Source organism: Phyllostomus hastatus, unplaced genomic scaffold (assembly GCF_019186645.2).
Source record: "Phyllostomus hastatus isolate PE091 unplaced genomic scaffold, TTU_PhHast_1.1 phas_contig_210, whole genome shotgun sequence".
NCBI lineage: Eukaryota > Metazoa > Chordata > Mammalia > Chiroptera > Phyllostomidae > Phyllostomus > Phyllostomus hastatus.
Window position 1 is genome coordinate 26,970,643 of NW_025333737.1, and position 3,898 is coordinate 26,974,540.

General features: G+C 52.4%; 1 long non-coding RNA gene across 1 annotated transcript; it reads left to right on the forward strand.

Annotated features, from left to right (window-relative positions):
* The first annotated feature begins 2,891 nt into the window (after positions 1 to 2,891).
* LOC123817631 lies at positions 2,892 to 3,589 on the forward strand. The gene is made up of 3 exons (XR_006785467.1): positions 2,892 to 2,995; positions 3,198 to 3,308; positions 3,451 to 3,589. It is a non-coding gene; the product is annotated as an uncharacterized LOC123817631 (long non-coding RNA).
* The last annotated feature ends 309 nt before the right edge of the window (positions 3,590 to 3,898 follow it).

Below are 3,898 nucleotides of genomic sequence, written 5' to 3' on the forward strand. Positions count from 1 at the left end.
CCTCCCGACCCCTGCAGCCCCACCTCGGCGCGTCTGCCCCGGCAAGTGCCCCCGCAAGTGCCCCGAAAAGTCTCCCGGCCCCGCCTGACCCAGACACACTGATAAGCCCCCAGACAGCTAAACATTGTTAACTTCTTTGCCTTTCTCGACTTCTCTCCCTGTCCTTTCCCCGACCCCGACCCCGGGGCTGAGGGTCGCTCGGTGTGTGTCTGTACTTCTCCCAGGTGATGTACTCCGGACCTCCTTGCCTGAGGCCTTTGGCCTCACACCCCCTCCCCCACCCTCATGCTTCCAGATGGGGGGCCCACTCTCTGGGACACTGGGTTGGTCCAAACGCAGTGTTCCCTCCTCCCCGACCCCACCACAACTCACCTTGCCCACGCAGTCTCTGCCTTAGAAGAGCTACGGGAAACAGTACACAATTAAGAGAGAGAGAGAGAGAGAGAAAGGGGAAGCCAAAGAATGTCAACAACGATTTCAGGAATTGAAGCTTGAAACTCTTCTCAGCTGAACGCTGAATAGGGAGGGAGCAGGGTGTCCCCTGGAGCTGCACAGCCAAATGGTGTTCTCGGCTTCTCGTTTCCTAGTGCTTTTTAAAGTCTTTCTCGTGCATAAAAAAGGGCTCAGACTGACAGGAGACAGTGTCTACCCTCAAACACCCGGCGGCAGGGAGAGCCCAGGATGATTGTGGTTTTCCCTTGGTGTCGTGGAGGGTGGACGAAGCCCGAGTGGGTCATGGCCCCAGGTTCGCAGACCATCTGTCCAGGGTGGAGAGAGCCACCGTCGTTAGAAAGCTGACCAGCCCGGCTGCAGCTGCTCGCCCCAGGCGCCCCCACTGCCCCAGGCGACACTGGTTCTGCCCTCAGACCCTTCCCCAGTGCGTCCCTCCCCACCCTTTCTCCCAGGAAAGAAGAGGTTCCTGGGAAAGCCCTTGGAAGGGGGGCTCCGACTGAAGTGACAGGGTGGGGGTCTGGGAAGTGACATCCCCAGGGGACAGCAGGCTGTTCCGTGTGGAGGGGTGGGGTGGTGGGGGTGGGCAGGGACCCCCTTCCTTTCTGGAGCTGAGATCTTAAGCCCAAGTGTGTGGTTTACATTAATTCAAGCAATTTTTTAAAAGACTTTATTTATTTATATTTAAAAAGAGGAAGGGAGGGGGAAAGAGAGGGAGAGAAACATCAAAGTGCGGTTGCCTCTCACGTGGCCCCCACTGAGGACCTGGCCTGCAACCCAGGCGTGTGCCCTGACTGGGAATTGAACTGGCGACCCTTTGGTTCACAGGCCAGTGCTCAACCCCCTGAGCCACACCAGTTCAGGACTAATTCAAGCAATTTTTTAGATAAGTTGGAACTTTTTCTCCCCTGAAATAACAATAATGGGTGGGACCAAAATGTTAAATAACATTTGATTAGAAGTCAGGTGAGGCAGCTCCTTGGGCCTCTCCTGGGAAAGAGGCCTTTGGCCAAGGAGGACGAGGAGGCGGAGGAGGAGGAGAAGTTATCTGAGTACTTTAAAAAAAAATCTCTAAAATTTGATTAACCAAATCTGGACCTGACTTTCAACAGCTCTGAGGAGATAAAAATAACAAAACCTTGGAGAAATATACCTCATTTTGCAAACCTTCAACACTGCCCTGAGCCATTTGATGAGACTGAAGTCCCCTTTCAAACTGCTAGCACGTTCTCGGCGCAAAGCAAACACTCAGTAAATGCTGGCAGCGTCTTCTCTCTCGGATGGACCTGGATCCTAATGATGGAACCGGGCAGGGCGAGGATTCCTTCTTGACCTTCCCTCTAAAGGTCTGCCTGCGTGTCTGCCCAGTTTCTTGGATGGGATCTCAGGCACAGTTAAATGGATGCAAACCATTCTGTCTTCCAAAGAATTCTTGGAAGCGCTGGCGATGGCTCATTTTGTGCTGTTGAAAGGCGCGGCGTTGGTGAGCGAGCCGGGGACCGCAGAGCACCGCTCCCACTGGAGTTCTGGGCGGCAGGATTGGGGTGGGGGGGGACGGCCCACCGAGCCTGGGGACCTAGCCCTGAAGGGCGCCTCTGGGGAGAGGGAGAGGCGGCTTCTGCGGCCACTGCGATCCCTCGGACTCCGACGCCCCCGACTCCTCCTCGGTCGCCTCCCTTGTCCCGCAACTCCGGCCCCACCGACCCTCTCTCGCCGTCCCTCTCCTACGTACCCTCGTTCTCAGAGGACACATCAGCGCGTGCCCCCCACTGGGTCCCGGCAGCCGCCCGGGGCGGCGGCCGCTCTCTACCAGTTCCCCGGGAACTGGAGGCCGAGAGGACAGAGGCCAGTCTCTGCCGCGGTGCAAGTTCAGGATCTCCAGACACGCATCCGCCGGGTGGCTGGAGGGGCCTGATCTAAACCCCACCCCGAGGTGCTAGTGTTTCAGAAGCTCAGGCTCTTGGGTGAGGGCCTGCTGACCGCGGCGGGCTTCCCCGGGGCCTGAGACTTCGAGCCAAAGGGGCTGTGGGCTGCGGGGCCGGGGCTCTCAGCCCCGCGGCGCCGAAGCCCTTTTGCACCAAGTCCGACCTGAGGGTTTCCTGTGTCCTCTAACCCAGAGGCGAGTCGGAGAACGTGAGGACATGGTTAAGAAAAAACAAATCTCTCCCCGTATCCCAATAAAGATGGAGTTCCTCCAAAAAGGCGATCGCCCGAGCTCCGCACTCCATCCCCTCCACTCTGTACGGGAAGAACTGTGGGAAACTCCCAAACACACAGGCGTTTAAATGCTCAACCCTCCCTTACGCGGGCAATCCTATCGACCAAACAAAACCACAATCTCAGGTTTTATAAAATATGAAAAAAATTAATGGGAAACTAGAGCTACAGGAACCAATAGAAAAATGGGAGGACATAAACAGACAGTTCTCTGAAAAAGGACTTACAGATTGCTGTCAACGCCATGGAAATAGGTTCAACCTCAAAGAATATTAAAAATGCACAAGGCTTTCGATACGGACCATTCCTACGATGATGCCATACAGAGGTACCTGCATATATGCACAGAGCAGTGTAGCCTGCATGCAACAGCAGATAAAGAGGGAGAGAAATTTGGAAACAATCTAACTGTCTATCAGTGGTTGCCTGGTTAAATAAATTATGGCACAGCAATACGATAAAGTAGTCGTTTAAAAAAAGGAAGCATTAGTAATAATACAAAACCAACAATATGTTCTTTTTTAAAAAAGAAAAGGGAAGACACAGAGCTGTGTGTGCGGTGCGCCGCCGCGGTGTCAAGGGTGGCGTTTGTCGGGATGCAAACTCTGGGTGCCGTGGGTGCTGTCCGGCGGGGAACAGGGGTAAGTGGCAGAAGGAAGCACCTACTTTCCAACGTACGTCCCTTCGTAACTTTTGAATTTTTCCTTTAGCATAACTTTTGTATTTTTTAAAAGATTAAAATCTGGGAATGATTATTCTAAAAGTGTTATTTTCGTTATATAGGCAATGAAAGCTTATGAAAAATGCTTGTAAGCAGAAAAAAGGAAAACCGTATTTCTGCTTATTCAGGCCTGATCTTCACCGTCTTTAGAACGACTAGAAGGTAGACTTCCCCCGGATAATGAGAAGTAATAAAAATCAGACTGACGTAATTTGTTTTTAAAAAAATAAATAGAAAGTATTTTTTTCTAAAGCAAATTTGCGAAGTTTAAATTCGAGTTCTGAAGTTCGATCAGAACGGAGTCGATAATCCGGGTAAGAAGACTCATTCCAGGGGGGAAATAGAAGGAACTCTTTTAGCTCCCAGACCAGGTCTGTGCAACGGAGACGGACTGAAGAGGGAGAAGGGGAATGGTTTGCACCATTCCGACCAAAAATTAAGTCACTCTCGGTTCCTTTTCCAGTTGAAATGTATGTATTGTTGCGGGGTTTCCGAGCTGTCCTCGGGGTC